Source organism: Lynx rufus, unplaced genomic scaffold (genome assembly GCF_022079265.1).
Source record: "Lynx rufus isolate CCGP_SWC_20201006 ecotype Redwood Valley unplaced genomic scaffold, mLynRuf1.p SCAF_22, whole genome shotgun sequence".
NCBI classification, from domain to species: domain Eukaryota; kingdom Metazoa; phylum Chordata; class Mammalia; order Carnivora; family Felidae; genus Lynx; species Lynx rufus.
Genome location: NW_025814837.1, coordinates 1,110,645 through 1,136,562, shown reverse-complemented (window position 1 = coordinate 1,136,562; position 25,918 = coordinate 1,110,645). Strand labels below are relative to the sequence as shown.

The 25,918-nt window shown below is 38.4% G+C and overlaps 1 pseudogene; it reads left to right on the top strand.

Moving 5' to 3' along the window:
- Positions 1-1,818: 1,818 nt before the first annotated feature.
- On the top strand, positions 1,819-25,670 carry LOC124517521 (cleavage and polyadenylation specificity factor subunit 5-like; annotated as a pseudogene).
- The last annotated feature ends 248 nt before the right edge of the window (positions 25,671-25,918 follow it).

Genomic DNA, 25,918 nt, shown 5'->3' with positions numbered 1-25,918 from the left:
ACCACCTTTTGAATCACTCATTCATTTGACACCTACAGTATGCTTATTATTTTGAATTAAATCAGATAATGGATATGAAAATCCATTAAAACTAAAAAGGGATGACCTAGCATTTTCAAAGCATGTTTCACAATATAATAAATGTATAATATTAATAAATATTACATTTAATAAGGGTTGCCTAGTGAGTGTGAAGAACAAGCAAAACCACTGTGCATGAGGGTAGAAATCAGAATAGTGGTTTCCTGGGGGCAGGGCAGGTTAGGAGGAAGAGGATTCAGTGGCAAGAATCATGAGAAAGCTTTCTAGGGGCGCCTGGGTGGCGCAGTCGGTTAAGCGTCCGACTTCATCAGCCAGGTCACGATCTCGCGGTCCGTGAGTTCGAGCCCCGCGTCGGGCTCTGGGCTGACAGCTCAGAGCCTGGAGCCCGTTTCCGATTCTGTGTCTCCCTCTCTCTCTGCCCCTCCCCCGTTCATGCTCTGTCTCTCTCTGTCCCAAAAATAAATAAACGTTGAAAAAAAAATTTTTTTAAAAAAGAAAGCTCTCTAGAGCGATACAAATTGAAAGAGCAGACCTAGGCCGGCTGACTAGTGACTATGTCCCCAACATGGCCACAGAAAGAAGCTGCTGCTCAAACCTCAGAACACGCCTCCTCCCCTTGAGTAACTTACGTTTTCTAGGAAAGCAGGCTACCGATTGATGCATTCTTCCGAAGTCTGAGGTGGGAGTAAGGGGAGTGTGAGAGGCGTGGAAAGTGTGAGTAGAAGAGGGAGGGCTTCTCTCAGGTAGGGGCCAGAGGCAGGAGCCCTCAACCCTGTCCAGGCTTAGAATGACCTGGGAGCATTTTACCCCTCCCCGAACCAATTAATCAGAGTCTCTGGGGATGGTGTTTGGTGCTAGGTATTTATATAGCACAGCAAGGCTGACAGCCAATGGTTAATAGGTGACCAGTGAGAAACGTTCTGTATATACTGAGGCCAAACATGTTAGAGATCCTCAGACACAGTGGTTCTTAAACTTCAGGTGCATCAGAATCTCTTGGAAGACTTGTTCAAACACAGATTGCTGAGCCCCACCCCAGGAGTTTCTGATTCAGTAGGTCTGTGACCACCAGGCCCAACATTTGCATTTTTAACAAGTTCCAGGTGATGCTGATAATTGCTGATCTGGGACCACATTTTGGCAGCCAATCGGCTGAGTCCACGACCCTTCCCCAGCCAATCGGCTAAGGCCATGATCCCTATAAAACCTTTGTGCTTTTGAAACTCGCTCTCTCTCTCTCTCTCCAGTATCTCACCGCTGCGTTGGTGCAGGTAGGGGATTGAGCTCGAGCTAGCTTGAATAAAGGCTCTTTGCTTTTGCCTCAGACTCGGCTCCCTGGTGGTCTTTGGGGATCACGAATTCTGGGCATAACAGAAATATTCTAGATCGTTAGGGTTTCGGTTGCAGGAGAGTATCCACTGGTCAAAACTTGAACTCTGTATCTAAAAAGTGTATATGTTGCTATATGTAATTATATCTCAATAAAAAAGAGTACAAAGATATTAAAAATATTAAATAGATATTTCTATCACAAAACTTCAAAAAGCTTCTATCCTGTTACTGCACATGAAAAATCTCCAAAAAGTGGATATAGCACCTTTTATCCATAGCACTCCTCATTTTTAAAGTGTTCTGAGATGGGTGTATTACACGGAAAGGTCTGTGCTATTATATAACATTTGTTTCTATTTTCTACTATTATATTAGATTCTCCAAGGCAAAGACAGGTTTTATGACTGTCTGTACCCACAATACCTGGCATAAGACCCTATAGACATGTGCCTTGTTGCTGCTATTGCTGAAAATGATGCAGATAAAGACAATACAAGATACTACAATAAACACAAGGGTAAGTAATTTGCCCCGGGTCACGGGATCAGGACCATAGCAACCTCAGCCCCAAGAGGTATGTGTGGATTCTCTTGTGACAGAGGCAGGATGAGGGGGGATATTTTAATGTGAAGGTTCTATTTAGTAGCTCTTAGATCTCATGAGGTGGCTGCATTCTCTACTCATTTAGCAGATCATGCTGCCACTTTCTGAGAATTTACTCACCTTTAAAACACCCATAAAACATTCTGGTGCTAGGCACTGGGGAATCCACAGTGAATAAAACACAGCATTTGCCCTCAAAAAGCTCATGGTCTTGTGGGGGAGAGTGTTAAAGAGATGACTTAAAATGCAGCGAAGTAGAAGCAAGTGCTATATGAGCTCCGAACAAGAAATAACTCATTCAGCTCTGGGACGATTTGAGACACTGATATTTGCCAGTCAGACACAGTAGTGGAAGACATCCCAAGCTGAAAGAAGATAAAGGTAATAAGGTAATACATTTGGAAAGGACCTTACATGTCAAGTGACTATAACTAATATGCCTTATGATCTTATACAAGTTATTTATCGTCAGCTTTTTCATCCCTGAATAAATATAATAGTAGTTTAGATGTGTTTAGTGAAGCTGGAACACAGTTTCTTGGCATGGAGACATGGTTGGATGAACTGGGGCCAGGTTGCAAAGCTCTTATGGATCCAAGAACTGTAAAGGGGTGTGGATTTTATCCCTCAGGATGATTTTAAGAAGAGTGGCATGACCACATACGTATATAGAATGTCGCTTAAACCCATACCACACAGAAAATTCTATACAGACTTGTGTTTTTTCAGTATCCCCCCGCCCCCGCCCCAGAGTGTTAGTCTTGTTTACCCAAACACATTGTAACCTACATGAGGATAAGATCCTTATCTCACACTAAGGTCATAGAGTACCCTTAATGTGTGTTTCTTGATTATCTCTTATACAATTATCTGACTTACTACTAGACATCTTAATAACATTTATAAGGTTTAATACAATCATATGTTACAAAGCAGATGTAAGAAATCTTAGAGCACAGGATTTTGTATTTTACACATTTTATGGAGAGAAGCTTGTCTTCATTTTCCAAAAGCCTTACATTCACCTCATACTTGCAAGTAGCTGGGTGGATATCTCTCCATATGTATGGAGAAGTCTCTGGATGGTAAATTAGGAGGCTGTTGATTGTAGAGGTCTATGTAGAATTAGGGAATAGAAGCTACTATGTGCAACAAATCCCAGCGGAAAACATTAGAAGGCAGGGAAAAAGAGACATGGTGAGAGACTGAAAGTAGAATAAAGGAAAAGAAATGGAAATGATAGAGGCAACCAGGCTACAGATCTATTCACTGGTGAGTCCAAACTCTTCTTTGGAGACCACTGGATTTAGTGGTTCAGAGGCAAAAAATGAATATAAATAAAGTGAGAAAAATCAATGATGACTTTGTAGACTACTGAAGCCTTGACTTGAGTGAGTTATTTTGTTTTCCTTTGTTAATCTTTGCCCATAAGTGGAAACACACAACACAAACACTTGGACCCAGTGTATCTCAGCCCCTCTTTGGGTTCACAAACCCTGGATACTGCCCTCTAGACCACACACTCCCTCTCCTCCTTCATGAAGATAAATTTCGCATCAGCCCAGCAGTCAGCCATCATCTATTCTCAGGGGAAGAGTATATAGCATGACCTCCCTTGAAATATTAGCTCTATTTACACGGGTTTGCGTGGACCACATTACTTATGAGTCACCAAGGGGAAACCGAGCCTCCAGTAGATAAAGCGATCAGCACAAACCTCTGTAAATAAATCTGAAATTTCAATGAAGGTCATGCCAAGCCTGATTTATTCCTCAGCACCCTATGAAATAATGTTGACCAGGTAAGTGGTTTTCATTTTTTTGCTCCATCCACATAAGGGAGAACGTTTTAGCTCTAAGGAGCTTGTCATGCATGTAACAATGAGCATCTGGCTAGAGAGATAATACACCCTGAAGGAAATAACCTTTTATTATTATATTAGATTCTCAGTTCTGAAAGGCCAGGTCATATAGCAACAATTTGGTGTTGTTTTTAAATTTAATCTGGTGGTACAAGTTCTCATAACAAAACTTAATTGAGGAGCTATTGCTCTACAATAGAAACTATTTTTTATTCAATAAACAGAAATGGAGCATCTACCTACAGGAATCACTGAGCAGAGCATGAGGTTAACCCGTATGAGGGAGATGAAGATAAATATGGCATGGCCGCTGAAGGCCTCCCTGTGTCTCCATTGAAAACCCCCAAATGTTCTCAGAAGTCAAGCAATGTCAATGGCATATTGACTAACCCATCAATTTGATAAGCAAATAATCATTCAATTAATTTATATTTATTGAGCATTTTCTAAGGATAAGACTTTATCCTAAATATTGAGGTGGGGATAAGAAATAAAATGAAAGCATAAAAAAATTTGCCTTAGAAGTTTACAATACAGTTGAATCCTGTTACAAAAATAGTCATTCCAGTGAGGAAAAAAAATAGACAATCAAATTAGGTGGGTTTTGTTTCATTTTTTTGTTTTGAGCTCAAGAACCACTTATCCTTTCTGAACTGAATTTCCTACTTTTCCATCTGTCCTATTGTATATAGCCCATATGTGTAGCAAAAGGACTTCAAGACCCCAAAGAATTGTCCTTTAAGCAGGAAAAAAATATATGATGACCCTAGAAGATCTTAAGTGAATTGTTGAAAAAAAAAAAAAACAAGAGAAAGTTCAGGAAGTCAAAGATAAGAACCAGACATTAATTAGTTCTTTAAAGAAGAAGATAAGGGGTGCCTGGGTGGTGCAGTCGGTTAAGCGTCCGACTTCAGTCAGGTCACGATCTCACGGTCCGTGAGTTCGAGCCCCGCGTCGGGCTCTGGGCTGATGGCTCAGAGCCTGGAGCCTGTTTCCGATTCTGTGTCTCCCTCTCTCTCTGCCCCTCCCCTGTTCATGCTCTGTCTCTCTCTGTCCCAAAAATAAATAAACGTTAAAAAAAAAATTAGTAAAAAAAAAAAAAAGAAGAAGATAAGATGCCAATAATGCTAGAAGTGTGCATCACAATATGATTCTCCAGGTTTGGTAGGAATGGACAGAATGAAGGGTAACAGCTTCTGCTTTCACTTCTGTCTGGAATCATGACAAAAGGTAACTTCAGTGTGTATGGGTGCCCTTAGAAACTACGGCCTAGGAGAACAGGCTGTCCCTCCTCTATCCAGTGTTAAAACACCAATCTCACTCATTCTAAGAAAACTTTCTTTGGTTCTCATTACAACTCTCATTTATAGGCAAACAATTGATAAATTACTCATAAGATACTTCTTTCTGTTTATAAAGCATCCTTTTCTTAAGGAGTCCATTGTATACCTAAGATTGAAAAATCTGGATTTCCTTACACTGACTCATTCTTACTTTAACTCATCTTCACCCTCTCTTAAAATCTTCTCAGTTTTTCCAGTTTCACTTTTTTTCAAACAAATATTTCTTCCCTGGCAGCCTGGACTCACACCCTGTTGGAGAGAATGGCTCAGGTCTTTCTATCTGTGGTAACTCTGATCTCCAGTAAGGCATGAGCAACTGTTTTGGATAAGATACATATATGGTAATTTTGTTGGATTTTCAGTCTCTGCTTACAAAGGTTTCAGAACATTTGAACCGGGTAGGGCATTAGCAAAAACCTGAGGGCCGCTCTTTGTCATGCTGAGGCGCTCGCCTGTATCTTGTGCCTTTTTTTCCATTTGATCAGGCTTTATGTGTGCTTTGATCCCGGCAAAACATAACAAAGATATTTTTCAGTTGCAAAACTCCAACTATATATTCACTGAGGGCAAAGCTAAAACCGTCATTAGGCAACAATGATGCTTTGAAATTCTGGCTGTAGAATTTTGTGGAGCATATTCTCCTTCCCCTTTATGTGAATAAAACTCTTTATAATGCTTCGTATTCACGATGCCTCCTGGTTTCCCTGTAATGCAGCCCTGCTTTGTTATTCCCTCCTTGCTGCTAAAGAAAAAGAGGACAAGAGTGACTAAGTAACTTGCCCAAAGTTATTCACATGGATTAAAATGAGAATATTAAAACTATTATAAAGAATGCAATGAATGTCTTTGCAGTCACTGGGTCTTCCTGTGGCATGCTAATATCGCCTGAAATGCACACTCTCCCTCAACTACCACCTGCCAGTTCAAATTGAATCCTTTAGGGGCTAGATCAGGTCCCACCTCCTCAAGGTCCACTTCTTCCAAATCAACCTTCTATGAGCTTCTCTCATATTCACCGATGAATGCAGGATCAAGTTCTTGAGTCTATACTGTATTTCTGTCTATGCAATCCAAATTGGTAAAAGTCTTAAGGATAGTAACATGTTTCCTACTTCTTTTGTACACAGTGATATTCATCCTACTTCGTGGCAACAATAGTAACAATAATTATTTCATTAGTTGACAGAAAGCACTAGATTAAAGTCAAAAAGAAAGCATGAACTTATGTTGCCATTAATAAGCTCTTGAAAAACCTGAACAAACTAAGATTCAGTTTTTCAATCTATAAAATAAAAATGGTAAATAACATGCTTTCTGACAGTAATTATAAAACTAAAATTCTATGATTCTGTCATTTTAATTGCACACATCCTTTGGGATGCTAGAAGGGGAACACATTTACCACTCCTTTTCCTCCTGCTTCTAACTTTTATCTGTTATGTTCCTTCAACCCTGACCCAATTAGATCAGCATTTTTAGAAGTAGGGTGTAGACAGGTGTTACTGAATGAAGATACTGCTAGTCTATTTAACTGGACTGTACTTTAAAACACGTATTTTAAAGTGACTAGAGTTTTTAAAAAGGAAGTTGAAATTGTATGTGAAAATGCTTAATAATTGAAGGAGGAAAAAACTCGTCACCGGTATTATTCATCCTCTGATGGACAACGCGTTCAATTTGACATTATGACATTTGAGTTTTAGTTCAACCCGTTATCTAATTAGGTATTTGATGAATTAAAACGGTCTCTAATGTCCCTTCCGCGGGACCAACACTCTAGTATTTGAGAGGTCTGATGGGCCTCTCCTACCTCCCTTAAATAGCTCCATATCTAAGTTTCCAGGACCCTCCTTTCCCCCATGGTAGTGTTCTCTTTCTCCAACACATGCCCTCCTAAAACAACTTCCAATGGGTGACCTATTCTTCTAGCTTCCACCTATGTTAGTCTTACCCATATTTATCCCAGCTCTTTAGAAACCTGCTACTGCTTTAAATACCTGAGGCATGAAGCAAACTCATGTTGTCCATTAACATGCATGGATGAGAATACAGGATCTCTTCGGAATCTGTCCAACATGGCAAAAGCAGTTCCTGTCAGATCAGAGGAAAAAGTGACCCATATTCCCTTGTCTGTTGACCAGTCTCCTCAATTTTCAGCAGGCACCTGCTTTTCATTATGATTTGATATTTTACAAATACCAAATGATACACCAGCATTAAGGAAACCAAGCTCACAGGACTTTTTGCCAATAATTTTGAATCAGCTGAAACTCTCATCTTCCATATAAAAGTGATAACATGGCATAAAGAATGTATTGGCAGAGACCCAAAGCAGGAAGTTACCTTAACTGGCCTCAGTTTCTTTGTCTATAAAGTGGAGTGGTTGTGCATGCCCAAAATTACAGGAATTATCTAGTATCTTAAGGTAGATTGAGACAACAAGCTATCATGCAGCCATTCAAATCAAAAGTACATAAACTGTAATAAGATGGAAAAAAAATCTAATTTAATGCTAAATAGTAGTAGAAAGATATTGTATTTTTACTTCAGTAACTATACAAATGCAGATGTGTATAAGTAAAAAACACTACACAATAAGTGAGAATAACCATTTTAGAGTGGTAATGAGTGATTTATATGGATAACAGCTTGAATAATGGTGGACTCTTCAATTGACAGTATGGTGGTTAGAATGATTGCTCAAGTCTCATCCAGCAATGGAATTCTGTGATCCTTTTATAAATACATTCATGCCAGGGCACCTGGGTGGCTCAGTTGGTTAAGAGTCTGACTCTTCGTTTCAGCTCAGGTCATGATCTCACAGTTTATGGGTTCAGGCCCCACATCAGGCTCTGTGCTGACAGTGCAGAGCCTGCTTGGGATTCTGTCTCCCTCTCTCTCTGCCCCTTCCCCTGCTCTCTCTTTCTCTGTCAGAATAAATAAACTTTAAATACATTCATGCCAACATGCTTAGCAAGTATAAATGGGGTAAGGAGCTTCTCATCGAGATAAAAGATATGTAAGTATTTTAAGTATGGAAAAAATGCCTTTATGAAAAAGGATGGCTGAAATAGACTCATTTATTTCTGTAGTTTCAAAATAAGGGGAGATCTTTTGACTCTCATCTGAAGTTTTCCTTTAGCCGAGGAAGGATTAGGCACCCATGGTTCCTTCTACATACTTTTTTTTTTTTTTTTTTTTTTTTTACAGATAGCAATTACCACATTCCACAAGGACTATTTTTATGTCTAACTTATCCCAGGAAACTGTGACCCCATGAAAATAAGAATGGGGTTTTATTAATTTTTGAGTCCTTCAGAACCCAATACAGTGCTTGGCATACAGACAGGGGCCAAATTAAATGCTGGCTTGAATGAACAAATGAGAGAAAAGGAGTAGTTAGCATTCTTCTCTTAAAAATAGATACTATAGCCACTCAGGAATTAGTGTTCCATCCCAGGGCCAGTGGGCTGGGTTGTTGTTGTTTTTCTTCTTTTTGTTTGTTTTCCGCCCCAAGCCATCTTTACATACACAGCCCACTGGGCTATCTTCTTGTTGCCAAAAAAACTACAATTTACTTCACAGACCCAAGGTTTGCCTGACCAGACTCATTAAATCTGATAGTGCTTATTGTTTTAGTCATAATTGCTAATAAACCACCTTTGCTCATATTGATTTATTTCTTACCTGTGCTCATCTTTGTAGGTTTCTCCCAACCCCCTTCACTCCCACAGTGAAGACCATAAATATATTGGGGAGCATATTGGCTCTCTGATCTTCTTCAGAGAGAGAAACTATGTTTCCTAAGCATACTGATACACCATTCCTACAAGTCCTTGGGGGGTACCCAGGAAAGCAGTTCTAGACAGAAGTCCCTGTTGGTGTCTGGATACAGAGGCATATATAAAAATAACTTGTTTTTTTTTACTTGTCGATGTTGTTTATTTCACAACTGTTTTCTCATTATTCAGAATACTCCCCCTGTGTTGTCTGTCTTTAAAAGTTCCCTTGCTACTGGCTCCTTCTAGTCAACATTAAATATGCCTAAAGTCTGTTCCATCCAGACATCTCCCTCTCTCTTACTTCGCCAGTCAGTACTTTAAAGTGTTGCCCACAACCATTGTCTTCACTTCCTCTCCCCTTCCAGCCCCTCCTTACCCCACTGCTCCAGTAAATCTATTCTTCCAAAGGTCAGTAGATACAGTACCTGGCCTCTCTGCAGTGGCGAACATTGTTTCCATTCTACTGAAACCCTTGTGCCCACTCTCCTTGGCTTCTTTGGAAACCCCATTCTTTGTTTTTTTGTTTTAGCTCTCTAGCCATTTCTTCAACGACTTACATTCTTTTACTGCACTTTAAATATTTGGGTTGTGTTTTCATTTCCCTTCTCATTTTACTTTGTCTTCCTGGGAGAATTCATCTATTCCTATGACTCCAGAAGTTCCTGTGTGCTGACGATTTTCACAGTCCAGCCATATCCTTCTCCTGAGCTCCAGAATCATATAGTGAACACTTCCATTTGAACATCCTAGAGGCACTTCAAATTCAACATGTCAAAAAAATGAACTCATTATTCCACTTGCCCAAATATGCACCTCTTCCGTATTCATAATTTATCTCCGTAAAAGATAAGATCATCTATCCACTTACCTGAGGCAGAAACCTGGTAGTCATCCCCACTTTTCTCCTCTTTTTCCTTTTACCCTCCTCCCACTTCAATCACCAAATCCTGTGCTTTTCCTTCCTCTGTAACCCAAACCCATTCACTTCTCTCTATCTCCACTGCAAATACATTAATTCAGTTTACCATCTTTCTTCACCTAGACTATTTCCTTCATTCCACCCCTACCCTTAGAAGGTATAGTAGAATGAAATCTGAAATGATTCATTACTTTATTCTCATAGTCAAATTATTTTCATTAGCCTAAACATGTTTCAGTTCTATGTAGTTACTTTACCTTGATCTTCAGATTGCTTAGAGATTACAAATGAGGCTAGATGCTCAAGAACATCACAACAGTGTCTTTTTCCCTCTGCCATCCTTAATTTTGCAATTGGAATTTATCTTTTGTTTCATTCACAGTCTCATTTCCTTCATGGTATAAATCAACCAGAGTTCATAATGCAGAAAAGTGTTACAAGCACTTAGGTTACAATGCAGCCCATTTGCTTAGGTTATAATAATTAATGTGTGACTTGGGGTAAGATATTTAATATCCCTGGGTCTCATTCATACGAGGATATGAACAGTGTATCATAAAAGATTATTGTGAAGACAAAATTTGTTAATAGAAGTAAAGGGTTTAGGCCTGGCACATGGCAAACTCTGTTGGCCTTTCTCATTATTGTTTTAGTTGGCTTATTTCTTCTCCTTGCAATTTTCCTGAGCCTACTGCTCATACTCCACACCCAGTTGCCCTCTTTCTGTCACTAGGAACACCCTTATAGGCATCCCTCCTTTTCTTCAGGCTAGCCTCACACATGTACCCAAATGATGGCTTAATGACCTTCCCTTTAGAAGGGAGGGAAGAAGAGCTCAAGAACAGGAGTGACTACCACAGTTACAGAGTAAGTGAATGGCAGAGATGGGACCAGATCCTTGTAGCTCATAGCTCATAATTTCTCTGGTCTCAGAGAAAAGGATGGCTGTCAAATGATGGCTCCATCCTGCCATGGTGTCTACAACTCCCATCATTAAAAAGACTTCCTAAAATATCCTGGAGAAACTTTCTCTTAGGAAGTCGTTCCCACTATTTTCCTTCCATTCCACTTCTCTCTCTTTCATTCCACAAAGCACCTTATAATTATATCAGAACTTAGGGCAATTCATTAAAATTAGTTGTTTCTGTGTCTCCTCTCACCACCCCCCTCACCTCTCCACCCAGCCACCCAGTAGCTTGTAAGCTCTGTAAATGGAAGGACATCTCATTAATCTTTAAATTTCTAGTGCCCAGCATGGGGCCTATCTCATGGAAGATAATTCAATAAAAGTGTATTTTATGAATTAGTAAATATATGCTCTAACTGGGTCAAAGAACAAAGTATTTGAAAAATGGCAACATCCCAAGGGAATGTTTTAGATGATTTTACACAAGCCAGAATACATCAGAACTTTCATGAGTTTAAATCCAGAATAGCTGGTTTTCATGGCAGGACACTTTCATCTGCAAATAACAGAATACCCAACTAAAAGTGACTCAGATTTTAAGGGTACTATTTATTGCTTATTTCACAAGAAGTTCAGAGGTAAATAGTCACTCACCACCGGTGAACCAAAGGAGAGAGGGCAAGGGTGTGAAAAATCCACTTTCTCTTCTGTGAGGCATAAATTTGCCTTATCAGGTTTTTCCTCTCCTGTTTTTAAACTTCTGTGAAACTTCCTCCCCAAACCATTTTAATTTGCTTCTATTTTATGCCCATAGACCATCTTCCCAAGTAGATGTTAAGCTCGTCAAAGGGAAGAATAGTGTCTTCTGCATATTTGCATCTGTCACTGAGATAATTATTATGCACTGATAGGCACTTACAGCTTAGTCATTGTTTGAGTAATTAATTGATTCAAAGTTCTACTCATGTCCTGCACACAAAGGATTGCCACAAAGAACAATACATGTTCCCTATTATGGAACACAGGTTTGAAGTGGGGAGGGAGTGTCTTCACTTGCTTATCCAGAAAACGAACCCAAACTCACTTGCACTTTCTTGGTTCTCTGAAATGTTACTGCATGAGTCTCTGATAGGATTCATTTCAGATGAGTTCCTCAGAGTCATGCCCTTATACTGTCAACATTGCCACAATTTTGTCCGGATTGAGTTGAAGCTCTGTTGATTTAATCCAGAAATTTATTTCTGACAGACAGCTGGGTAGCATTTGTCACTGTGTTCTGAATCCAAAGTCAAAGAGATTGAGAGTCAGTGTCATCACAGTTTGGGTGGTAGTGAACCACAAACGTGGTTTATTTCCATCATAAATTGTTATTTGTTGCTTTTACAATGTGCATAAAACCATAGGCTAAACAACGGGAATACTTTATACATTTTACAAATAAAGACGTGAACACTCTGGAAAGAGTACTGTGTTTTGGTATCCAAGTTTCAGTATTTTATTAAGAGGGCCTATTCTCTTTAATCTAGACTTTTTCCTCATTTATATCAGCCAATGGAGCAAAAAATAAATATATGTGCCATCAAAACTCACCCCCTTCCCTTTGCACATATTTAGCAGAGGACACCATTCTTGGCCTCGCATCTCACAGATTTCTCTGACAGCCTCAACAGGAGAGATATGTGAGACAATCCATAAAAAATGTAGGGCTGGTGTAGACATTCTGTCAATGAACAGAAAAGTAATTCAGAGCCCCTGTTATAATTAAGCTTTCTATAATATTTGCCAACCAAAGTCAATTTGGAAGTAAAGTCCCCATGTGGAGAAGCCAGAAACTCTAAGTACATCCCCAAACAATTTTTTAAACTATTGGCTGTTTCCTAAACCATCACCATCACCACACATTATTTAGGGTGAAGTCTAGCCAAACATTTCTATTTTACTTCACTTGAAAGATGAATTAACTTGCATGAATCAAAGAAAGGGATTGCAACTTCTTAATTTCCCAGAACTCTGTGAGGTTGATGTCCATATGTAGGGTTAATCAACTGTTACAGCAAATGAATCCTGGATCAATCAACTTGAGATAAATTCACTATGTGATTGATTATTTGTTTTGTACCTGGTTGTCCCTAAAGGATTTAAAGTAGAATTCAAAAGTGTACATAGTATAATACAGAGCACATACTGGAAATGGAACACAAATTTGTCTCCAAGTTTCCAAGAGAACTACAATAAAAAAAAGGGGGGGGGGGAAGCTAGCAGTTACATCACTTAATGTTTGGAAGATAAAACCCAAGCCAGGTTCACAGAAGAAATTGATTCTTCTGGTACTAAGAACAGAGTCCTCACAGAAAAACCCTGTCATGCAGCGAACATCTTTTTTAAAAAACACATTCACATTATGAAAGCATTAATGGTTTTCATAAGACTATTTCCTAGAAAGCCTCTCAGTGTGCTCATTGACATGACACTAAAGTTCAACACAGTGATAGCATTTTCTGTGGTACTGCCATTACTTGTGTAGATAAGTTAGGCAATAGAACAGGAAATTAGCAAGTAACATTTGTTTATCATCTACCAGGGTAGCCTGCTGAGTCATTTGCATTATATTTTAGAGGTGGGCAATAAAAATTAAAGAGATCTTTCTTTTTAAAAAAATACTCTAAAATTAGGGGACAGATGGGCTGTTACTTAGAGTGCTCTGGCTTTTTGAAAATCTTCCTAAGATTTCTTGGACCCAGAAGCTGTACCTATCTAAGCACCCTGAAGTAGAGATATAATTATTTAGAAACTTTGGCGGGGGAGGGGGGGGAGAAAAAACCCAAAAACCTATTTTCACTAAAATGGCAGTTGTGTCTAAATTTATATAGTCTGGCTATGTCATCGACCAAATCACTACATAGTTTTCTTAAATTTCTATTCCCTCTGCCAATACATTAGCTTCTCCCAGGGCATCAATTACTGCAAGCGATTTTTTGGAAAGTATTCAAAGGCAGCTACCCTAGCAGTTCAGTGAACTGTAGCCATCCCCCAATGCAATCTGTTATTTCTACAACCCCTACATGTGTACTAAATTTCACCAAAATCTATCAAATATACAGAAGATATTCCTCTTTGATAAGTTTGCTCAGCTTCCATTTTGTCTCAAGATGAATGACTGTGTTAAAAATAAGAAATAAAGAGACATCTTGATATCCTATCATAAGGTATACAATTTCAGCAAAATAGGTCAATGTAGAACAAAGCCATATTAAAACAAAAAGTTTCCGGAGGGTTGAAAGAGAGCAACTACTCCAACAGAATGAAAAACCCCATGAACTACCTACTGATAGAACGGCACACCTTTTATTAAAACTTTAATGAGATTGTGCACTCAAAGCTCTCTGGACTCAAGCTAACTTTCCTTACTGTGTAAGAGCCCATATTCCCCTCTCTGTAACCTACACACACCCCTTACTATTCTCAGGGGAAAAAACCCTGTGGTAGAGTGTATTTTCCAAGAGGGCTGCAGCAATGTCTCCTGTCTCATGTGTTTTTCTGCAGAATGTATTCTTCTTGCCCCTGAAAGGTGGAGTCTATTCTCCACCCCCCTTGAATCTGGATGAACCCTTTGAAAGTTTTGATTGATAGAATAGGTCAAAGTGATGTCGTGATTCTTCTTGTCATAATCCTTAACTGAGCCGTCAAGTTCCAACTCCTGCCTCTTGCAGTTTCTGTAAGAAGTCTATGCTACTCTGATAGATAGGCTCTTGGAGGGTACTGAGACACAAATGCCAGCCATTTGGACTTCCAGTTCAGTTGAGCCTTCAGATGATCTGGTCCCAGCTATTCTCTGAAGAGAACTGCTTTAGATACCCTAACAAAAACTCCTTAGGAGAGCCTGGTTACCCCACAGAACCACGACAGAAAACAAGAAGTTGTTTTTTAAACCACTAAGTTTGGGAATGCTTCAGAATAAGTCAAACTCCCTAAATATCCTTTCTCTCATATCTGTTCCAAATGCTTGAAATTCTTTTTTTTTTTTAAGAGAGAGAGAGCAAGAGCAGGGAGAGACAGAGAGAGACAGAGAGACAGACAGACAGACAGACAGACAGAGAGAGTCCCAAGCAAGCTCCACACTGAGCATGGGACCGATGTGAAGCTAAATACACCGCCCCTGGGATGATGACCTGAGCCAAAATCAAGAGTTGGATGCTCAACCAACTGAGCCACCCAAGCACACCACCAACTGCTTGGAATTTTATTCCTCCTTATTTTTGCCTTTTAAAAATTTCACTCATGGGGTGCCTGGGTGACTCAGTCGGTTCAGCATCTGACTTCGGCTCAGGTCATGATCTCACAGTTCCTGGTTCAAGTGCTATGTCAGGCTCTGTGCTGACAGCTCAGAGCCTGGAGCCTGCTTCAGATTATGTGTCTCCCTTGCTTCCTGCCTCTTCCCCCACTCATATTCTGTCTCTCAAAAATGAATAAATGTTAAAAAAAATGTTTTTAATAAAAATAAAATAAAATAATGAAAAATAAATAAAAATCCCACTCATCAAAAGTTGGCTAATTCACTCCCTCTACCTAACACTAACTTCTCTTTCCATTCTAGGCTCATAATAATTTTTCCATATCTGTATTCTATGAGTTTCCACTATCATAGGATATAGAATACACACTCTTCATTCATTCCAGAGTATTTATTGAGTGCCTCCTATGTTCCAAGAAAAAGTGAATGCAATGCAGTGCCCAACTTAAAAGAAATTAATGACTGAAGGGGTGACAGATATAGACAAATGGAGGCTCGGTGATTGTGGAGCTTCATAGAAACACTGAGAACGGATGGCAGGAAGGCAAGGAGTTAGAAAATACATGAGCTCAGCTTGAAGAGAAAAGGAAGGATGTTCCCTATAAAAAGGACCACATACACAAACAAACTTCCCAGTCGTGAGAGGCAATATGGTACTTCTGGGAAGCTACCAGTGCTTCGGTATTACCTAGATGCAAACCAGAAATTTTAGAGTGGCTAGAAGACTGAAGAAAAAGGGCATATATATTAGAGACAGATTACAGACAGCCTCCTGTACCATGGTAAAGAACTGGGATTTTGCCCCCACAAAGACCCTAAAGAGAGCCTTAAGAGTGGCAAGGTGAATGCCAGGGTCAGATCAGAGCTATAATTTATTTTCTTGGCATATATATGGAGGGTAAGACAAGAGGAGAGCAAGTCTGGAAACAGAGTTCAATTAAGAATCTGTGGTAATAGTACATCCTAGAGATGGCAAGAAATTGCCCAAGGGCAGTGGCCATGATCATGGGAAAGAGAATTAGTCTAATCCAACTCCTGCACTTGTAAGAAGGAAAACTAAAACCTCGGAAGGGTAAGAGGTTTCCCCTATGTTCTAACAACAAATCGGGAAATGTTGACATTAAATTCAAGTTAACTGATTCCTCACTTTCTCCATTACATTAAAATGATATTTCCAACCTCCTAGATTATTTTCTCTTTAATAAAGTGATCAAGTACTCCATTTTTATATTTATATCTTTATATTTTTCATAACATGTAGTGCTGACCCTTATATATAGGGAGTGCTTGAAAGTATTTGCTGACTTTAACTGATGCTTAATTCACATTCTGGTGGCGTAGTATATTCATGTATACCATACTACTGTTATTAATATTCTTTTCAAAAAAAAGTTATGAATGTGTAGCAAGTTGTAAAGACATTGTTCTGATATAAAGAGCGGAAATTTGGGTAGCAACAATGTGTCATGGTATTTTTTTTTTTTATTTGAGAGAGAGAGCATTAGCAGGGGAGAGGGGCAGAGGTAGAGGGTCTGGGGAGAAAATCTTAAGCAGGCTCCCTGCTCAGCACGGAGTATGACTCCATGCTTGATCCCATGACCCTGGGATCATGACCTGAGCCAAAATCAAGAGTCGGGTGCTCCACTGACTGAGCCACCCAGGCATCCCATGTAATGGTATTTTTAAGAAAAGTATTTACTCATGCACGCTTTCCCCTTCTGTAAATATGAATCCTATTCCTCTGCTGAAGACCAGCTTAGCACCAACTTCAGAGAGGTCTCCCCTGATCCCCCAAACTCACAGCTATCTGCAAGTAATCATGTCTTCTCAAGCTTCCATGATGCCAAACGTTTAGGGTACTTTAGAACTTTATCAATTATTTCTCATATTTTTCTAAGATTGTTTTATAAATGTTGACCTTGTTTTCTCAAATGTACCATTGTGGGTTAGATGGGCAGTGAACACACTTGCTTCTCCTTTTCATTGCATATGGTAAGGAAACAGAACATAGTTATAAATACTTGACCAGGCAGTTTGTAGGAGTCTTGAGCTTGCCCTTGCCCTTACTATATTTATAAACAAAGACACATTAAATAATTATAAAATAGCATTTAAGGGAAATAGGCATGATGGCAAAATGAGGAAAAAATATTGAATAAGTTAATATAGTATTTTCTTGTACTTATAGTCTAGTTAACTAAATGATAATAAAGTCTTTTGTCTAAGCTGTTTCATAAGCATTATGTCCTTTACCTTAGAAAAAGATATATTAAGGAACACAGAGTAATTAAAACATATTGGAGCTATATATAAAGGATTGAATTACCAACTTTATTCTAATCAGCCAAGGCAGACTTCAGAAGTAATTGTGTGCTAACATGAAGTTTTGTAGAGTGAAATGATGTTATTTTACTTGGTCTTTGTCTATGAGATCTATAAAGAACGATGTCTCTCCAAGGGAATACATAGGATCTTGAAGATGTCAGAAGATGATTGCAAACCTCATGTAGAATTCTGAAATGTAACTAAAAGTAAAATGAAGACAAAGATGATTTTCTCCAGTACCCTGAATCTAGAAGAAAATCATTGCATCATTTTCAGCAAATAATTAATTTTGATTTCTTATAAAGGGACTGCTATAGAACATGTAGGAGTCAGCCAGTTCCATTGTCTTCCTCCTTTTCCTCACATACTCACTCATGGTGACTAACGAAATAAGCCAATAATTATTTTTCCCCTTGCAAGTTCTTCTCTGCATAGAGTGGGAGCTCATCTAGCTAACCACTGGGGATGGCCAAAACCAACAAATAAGATAGAAGAGGCAGAAGACTGGATAGATCACAGAGGTATGTCATAGGTCTTTTAATATAACAATATTTTTAAATAATAGATCATGTTATAGTTCCATGGGCTCCTTTGCTACCACAAAAACAAGGATTGCCTCTTGTGCACAGAGTCCAATAAAAATCAGGTAGTAGATTTCCAGTACATGAAATATACTCTACTACATTTTTCCATGTTTTTTAATTCAATTTTTATGGGCCTCTGTGGCTGAAGGAACTATGGCTAAAGGAACAGGGTGTGCTGGGTATTTTAACATAGGCTGATATATGCTCACAGAATTACAGCGATAGAATGGACCATGAGAATCAATTTGTCCAATCTCCCTCATTTCATAGGAAATTGAGGTCTGGAGCAGTTCTTCGCAACTATGTACATATGATGACAACAGAGAAAGTGGACACATTTTTATGCAACAATAGGATTATCTGTAAAGGCCAATCATAGCTAAAGGCAACCATCTGGGGACACCTCAGGCCTGCTTGGCCACCAAGAAGGCTACGGGATCATTATCTCAGCACATCTATAACCCATTCACAGTACTTCAGGTTGCTAAGGTACACATCAAGGGGGAGCTCTGGTCTAGAGTACATATACTCAAACAGCAGATTTATAAGAGTAACATCTGAATTTCTAACTCTCCATAAGGTACTTGTATTGTCTTGGCCAATTGGCCAGGGGCAATGGTTAGAAGTAGGATGGTCCACACTAGAGTTGACGTGATACAAATCATGGTTGTAAGAAATTTCTAGCTATCTTACATATACTTAATGTCTCTACTTTTCAGATCCTTCCAAGATCTCTGGTCTTAGAAAATGGAAATGTAAATCATTGCTCTATCCCACTCTTCCCTCCCCACTCAATAAGGTTTATAGTAACTAAACAGAGTTGTGATTTTTAGAATAGAAGAAATATTAATGTGAATAACTGCTACAAGTTCCATACATGCATGGGCACACACACATGCATGCACACACACACACAAGCACTGATGGAAGTCTATTCTGAAACAATTAAAATCCTATGATGTTGCATGGCTCTCACTTTAATTTTTAAAAATTCATTTCAACGTACCATTTTCTTTAGCACTTAGGCAGAGGCAGGTTGCTTCCTGGGTCTGTGGGTTGTCGAATCTCCACCTCAGTAGCCTTCCCTAGCTAGTCTCAGAAACCTTTAAGGGGCATCTAAACTATTTATGAACTTTGTGCTTCATCTGATTAAAACCTATATGAACCATTCTTTATTTTATATGGCGCTTGCGGCAGTGCCAAAATCAAAAACACCAAGGTAACTGGGCAGTGGTGTTACTAGCATTCTGTTCATTAGCCCTTCTTCTCCATCATAACTGTTTCCACAATGAGTTCTTAGCACTGAAAGAGACAGGGAGAAAATACACCTGCTTATGAAATGTTTTCTTGTATACTGCACGCTTGAGAATGTAACAAGATCCTTGTCATTTCATTAAAAATTACTACTTTAGTACATTCCAGGTTGAAAACAAATGACTACAGAATGATTTTTCTAAACATTCGGAAACCTTGCTTTTTAAACAACTCCACTTCTGTTTCACAGAAAAAGCCTCAACTATTTATTCATTTCATTTGACTACTTTTTAATCTCAGTTTTTATGAGGACACTAATGACCCTCACAGATTGTTACCCTCCAGTGAAATAACAGAGCTTTGGCAGTGGCTGGATTCCAGTTGAAGAGTTCTGAAACTCACTGTAAATCTTCCTGTTTTGTTGTTCTTCAAACTAGGCTTTGCCATCTGCCTTATGAATTGAATTTTTGTTGCAGTATTTCACATGGTCTAAAATATGGTTATTGCCATCCATAAACTGGGGTTCCTGGAGAGTATTAATTAAGTCCAAAATATTGCACCAATGTGCACAGTGAAATACAACACAAATGTCATGGCGTGACCATCATTATAACCCTCTTTGCATTCCATGATGGCTCCTCTCTCAAAAACCCGGAGACAATTTGGTTGTAGCAGCCAATGAAGTTAAATCTGAAGACTTAAATTCAGGTGTATGAGATAAATTGAAACAGATCTTATTGCTCCCAAACACTCTCTTGGAAATAATGGCATCTTGACATTTTATCAGTCACTCAAGCGGTCATTCTCAGCAGTATCAGCCGGAGCTTGAAGGATAGAGCTGTAAAGAAAGGACTGTCAGCCATAAACATTCCTCAAAACCATGAAAACCACAAATGAGAGCTTAAGTAATGGAGGACGCAATACCCTTGATATTTCAACAATTACCTGCAACAACAGGCTTTGTTCAGAACCGTGGTCATTTTTTCAAAAGCTTTACTTGTCAGGCCCAGACTGGGGTAACTAGAAACAGAAAAGTGAAGAGGGAGGAGAGAAAAGGTGGATCTGACATCCTTAGGTTAAAAAGTGAACTTAAGTTCACTGCATATTTAAACTTATGAGAATTTTTCAGCAGCAACAAACTACAAAAAAAAAAAAAAGAATAAAAATAAAACCACCGAAGATTGAACCAAGGACATTAATATTATTAAGCTTGTGGTGAAGCTTTGAGATCATTAGAAAGGCATTTACACTGCTCAGCTGTTTCCTGTGTGGCCGTTCCTGATGTCAAATTATAGAAGAGAAAAATAGCAGGGAATGCATTGCAGGGAAGAGAAGGTAGTAATGGATAAGAATGTAAGTATGGGAAGGCAAAATGAATTTAACTTCATTATACCTCGGGAACATATCACTGTGTTGTGGAAGAAGAAAGACTAATTTTAAATGGAGTTGGTGCTATTATCTTGGCAATTGGGACCCAAGAAAACTAAATGAAATTGAGTATACACCACAACCGAGTCACCCAAACTCAAGAGACAGCAAACGTGGAAAGGTTAAATGTCCTAGAAATTGCATTTGTGGAGTTTCTCAACACAAGAGATTAATGGTTACTCAAAGCAATGGATAAATATTAGCTGAAGACCATTAGCGGAGGAAAACACATCAGTGCATCACAGTTCTCAGGGCTTATCAGATCAATTTTAAATAGGTTTATCTTGGACTTTTCCAACATTTAATGAGGAACAAATTGTTTTGTTTTGTTTTGTTTTTCTGTTTCCTCTACCCATGTTGACTTTTTGATATTACCTAGGAGAGAACAATTAAAATAAATGGGTCTGTGACAAAGTGTTAATTTGCTTGTCTCTGAAGCAATTGGAAAAGGGTCATTTTATGATTGTTTCCTCCTATTACACAGTATATCATAAGTATTTAGATTGACTAGCAGATTCTTTAGATGCGAAAAGAGTTTGAATGGTCATTTGGCTGTTTCCACAGACTTCATATAGCACCTACCTAAACAATCACAGACTAATGAGAATCTGCCTACTTTTCGGTAGCTCTCCGTTCGTGTTAATCAAACTGTCAGTCAGTTCTCTTTATGTTTAACAACAACAAATGAAAACAAACACAAAATATATATTATTATCTATCTGGTGCCCATCACTGGGCTAAGTGTGAGGGGAATTTTAAAAAATAAATAAAGCCCAAATCCTTATCTTAAGAAGTGTAGCATCTAGTAAACCTAATTCACTCATATGAATATAAGTCCATTTCTTTTGTTTCTAGGAAAAATAGGAGGGAAAGTGCAATTATTTTACCAATAGCCTCTTGAATGCATACAAGAAATACTTAAGACCAAAGCTTCCTGATTAGGCATTAAGAAACCACTTGGAGGAAACCAGAGAATAGTACCTAAAGATTGTAAAGCTTGAATATCAGCTTTACAACTTGGGGTTCTGTGCAATCAGCTCTTCTTTGTCTCTTAGTCCAGGTTTACTTGGCTCCCCCACCAACTACGTGGCCTGCTTGATCATTCCTTGTGAAATTACAAAGACTTCTGTATATGAATTTGCCTCTTAAATTTTACTGTACTCTTGTTTGTTTTTACTTTATTTTTCTATGGTTACACTCCCAAATTCAATAAGGACTTTGCAAGACCTATATAAATCTTTTGATAAGCAGCAAATAAAGCAACACAAATGTTCAAACAAATGGTTCAATTTTGAAGTAGCAGGTGACATTTCTGGTTCCTTCAATGAACCATGCATTTCATCTTTATTAAAAGAATCTCTCCTTTTATTCTATGTCAGTAGCTCATAATAAGGCATCAGTAGAGTAGTTCATAAGCACTACTATGCTATGGCTTGGCTGACCTGTGAAACAACTTCCCATGATCCCAATATTTCTCTTTGTGAACAGTACACCCAGATAGGACCTGCAATGTCACAATAAACGAAATAGCACAGAAGACCATGTACACTTTTCATATACTGAGGACTATCCAAAGTTGCAAATCTGAATACATTTGTTGTCTGAAAGCAAAGTTCATGAGTAAAGGAAGCTTTGAGAAGATTATTTCATGAGAGAACAAAAGACAAGTCTCCTCTAGTGATCAGAAAAGAGAAAAAGTGTGCATAATTTTGCGTGTTAAAAAGTTAAAAAGAGAGCAAAAATCTCACATAACTTCTAGGTCATATTTTGCTTTTAATAAACATTTTTCTGTCTAGAGTCTTCAAAAGAGTGACCAATATCTATCCTACCCTTTCAGCTAGAACATAAATGCCCTTTGTCCTGCTCATAACCAAACCAAAACAAAACAAACCTATGAAAAGCAACAGTTGTTCTAAAAATTGCTTGGAGCCCAATTACAATAATTGTTATTATTTTTTATTATTTTAAAAAAGAAGAGAAATGCATATCTAAAGGGCAATGCAGTTAGCAGGAAAGATGACAGAAACTAACCTGGAAAGGTAGGAATCCAATAAGAAAGGTAGACAGCAAGAAGTATTTTGAGACAGAAAAGGAATTTAGCTACTGTCTATCAACCCTCACCCAAACACAAAGGACCAATGGATAGGGCCTCCAACTGTACGGTATTTCTGGGCTCACCCAAGCAACAGGTTAAGTGAAGAGACCATCTTGTTTCTCTATTTCCTTCCCCACTTCGTGTCCATACCTATTTTTCTTTCTTATTTATCTATTCAGCCAGACAAGTATGAATGAACCAACTTTTAAATTTCCTATAGGAGTAGCAAAGATGCAGGATTCTGTCTTTATGCCTAAGGAAATTTGCCTGTAGATGGGGAGTGAAAATTTATATTTGTATTAATAAGTAACTAAAAAATAAGTAACTGAAAGTATAAGTCCTTGATTCTTCCAAAAGAATTTGATAATTAAGAAGTTCTACAGAGAGTGTCTAGCTTTGCAAAGAAGGGCCAAGACCTGAATTTAGAAACAGGAACAGACAAGAGCTGAATTTTTTTGCATAAGAAAATGAGGGAAGATACTGGATTTTGTTGGGATGGGGGTAGAGAATGAAGGAGAAGGAAAAAAAGAATCGTCCAGCAATTTACAGAAGTGGGAGAAGGACTTTTAATGAGAGACACTGTAATATTTGATTATAAGATTTTGCTTTGCCAGGATATAGACTCCATTTCTCTCCTCAGACTTTCAGTAAAGTCTGCAAAATGCAAAAAACAAAAGCAAACAAAAAACTGGTATTTTTGTGTAAATGAGAAAAATGGAATAAGACCCATGCTTAGATAGAGGCCACAGTGGAAACAAACAAAGAGAAAACACAAAAGATGGTAAATCTGGAATTCAGAGAAGGCAAGAAGCTGGAGCCAGATACTGACCTTGATGATAGAACCTGCCTTCAAAAGGCTGAAAATCTTGAGAAAGGCAGGGAACAGGAATACAGGCCAACCTAGATTTTAAGAAAGGAGACCAAAGCTGACATCTGGGTTCTCCATGTAACTAGTCACATGAGGCTACCATATGTCTGTGTCAAATACGTAATTAATACCAGAACGTGCTAGAGAGAAAGTAGAAATAAAAGCAGGCAGAGAGTCAGGAAAGGATTTTAGAAAAAGTAGAGTTCAAAGCCTAAGCTTTGACCTGATCTCCCTTGCTAATGTAAAATATGACCACTTCGTTATAATGTTAACACAATGTCATTTGGTAAGCTGTGTGTTGGCTTCAAAGGTTTTGTAAAGATACCCAAAGCCCATAGGGACTGGTCATATGTAACCCAAATTTAAAAAAAACTGAAGAAAATAAAATTTCTTCAAAGGATCTCCCAGGAGAGTTCTAGTTTTCTTTGATCTTTTCAGCTAGGGTCTAATGCTAGTAGTGTCTTTCCTATGAATTCTCAACATAGGAAATATAAAGAATGCAAACTTAGAATCCCACTTGCTTCTTATGTGACAAGAGGAATAGCATAGTTGTCAGATGTCTGTGAACTCACTTCTGACATGTCTAATGGTGTGACCCTGAGAAAGTCATCTGACTTGTCTGAGCTCCAGTATTACCATCTGTAAAGTAAGAATGAAGGCAGCTACTTCATAATGTCATTAAGAGAATTACGAGACCTCATAGGTAATACACTTAGCATAGTACCTAACACTGTGCTAGTAAACCTAATTCACTCATCTAGTAAAGATTTCAATAAACTGAAATCTTTATTTCTATAAATAGGAGTTGCTATCATAAGCCACTCCAATGTAAAATTATTTTCTTTTAGATGTATATTCATTCATTTTTACAAATATTTGAACTCAATTGTATTATGTAGATGTTAAAGGAACTACCAAAAATGTAATTTTTCCACCTTCTAAGAATTTGCCATACACACCACATAATATTCTTTAATACAAACAAATGTCATTAAATGCCAAAGGCAGTAAATAGCATATACCACAGTATAGAGATTTCACTGTGTCTCTGAAAAAAAAAGGAAAGATTATCAGAAAAAAAATATTTTCAGATCAGCAGAAAAAAAATGTATTGCTCATGCCAACTTAGTAGCTATTTAATTCAATATTTTGACACTGTTACTGGGTCAGGCAAAGGTCCATCAATAAATCAATAAATATTTAATGAGCATCTACTATAATCAAAGATTATTGATGCTCTAGGGTTAATGGTGGTGGCACTGCTGAGCAGAATGCAGAATACCACTGCCAGCACAGGGAAAGTTTCTGGGCCTCTCCCTTTCAGCTCACCACCAGCTTGAGATTACCAGCATGTTCATGGTGATACCTAATTGCAGACTGCTGGCTACAAAGGAGAGGAGCGGGCAAAAAGGGGTGGGGTGTCAACCAGTTTGGCAACAAGTACATCTAGCCAACCAAGCCCCTTCCCCTGGGGTGCCCCATCCACCTGGACCCTCTTACTAATTATACTTTTGGTATAAAAGAGTACCTCTATGAGAAGGATAGCTTTGTTGTAGCTAGGTTTCATTGCATGGGCAAGGAATTTGATAAACTTAGAAAGAGGAGGGTCGTAGAAGGGGTTCTGATTATGCGTGAGTATTGGCTGGCCCATGCATTACTGCTACAGCTAGGAACAACTTTCTTCAAATTACCAAATGAAGTGTTAAACTTAACCCAGGAGAAGAGGTTGAAAGACTAAAATGCTTAATGGCCGAGATACCAAGCCCTGTAGGTCATTGATGACTGCATTGGTAACTGGCAGAAACCAAATTTTGAATCTTATCAATATCCAGACCTTTCTGCACATATTACACAACCTAAGGAGCATAAGAATTTGTTTTTGGTTCAGCTTCAAGAAGAAACCTTATATGTGGTCCCTAAAACTGCAGCTGGTAGCTGCACCATTGTTTGAACTGTATGATGATGCCCTGGGATAAAGACCCATCATTTCTAGTCTCCCTTGGCTTTGGGGCAGGTTCATTTTCATATACAACTGAATTTCTGAATGATGGAGAAAGTTGCTCTGTGAGCACAGCTGTACACAGTATAGAATAAACATGGTAGAAGAAGTGTTTTGGGTTTTTGTTTTGTTTCATCTTTTTCCCAATCCCTAAAATGCCATCTACTATCCACTGTTTGAATAGTAAAGTTAATATAAAAAACTAGACAGTGGTGTAACCAGATATGAAAATATTTAACTTTTTGTTCTGTATTTTTTGTATATTAAAGAAAGTGGACTCCAAAA